This window comes from Eimeria mitis, genomic scaffold, assembly GCF_000499745.2.
Source record: "Eimeria mitis Houghton genomic scaffold, Emh_scaff1983, whole genome shotgun sequence".
NCBI classification, from domain to species: Eukaryota; Apicomplexa; class Conoidasida; order Eucoccidiorida; family Eimeriidae; genus Eimeria; species Eimeria mitis.
The window spans coordinates 8,813-9,041 of NW_013570307.1; positions in this window are offsets into that span (position 1 = coordinate 8,813).

Here is a 229-nt window from a genome sequence, read left to right on the forward strand (position 1 = left end):
GCTGTGCCCCCAATGCCTGATAGGTGACCTCGTTGCAGCCCCAAGACAAACCCAATAAAAAAGCAAAGAAAAACGCCCATTCTTTTAAGCCGTTTTCTACAGAAAGAGATACAGGGGGACCCATTAAACATATAAATGTTGCTGCATGCAGACACACACACATATTTTTATTTATTCTTTTTGGTTTTTTTTTTTTATTTTTTTTTTTTTTTTTTTTTTTTTTTTTTTT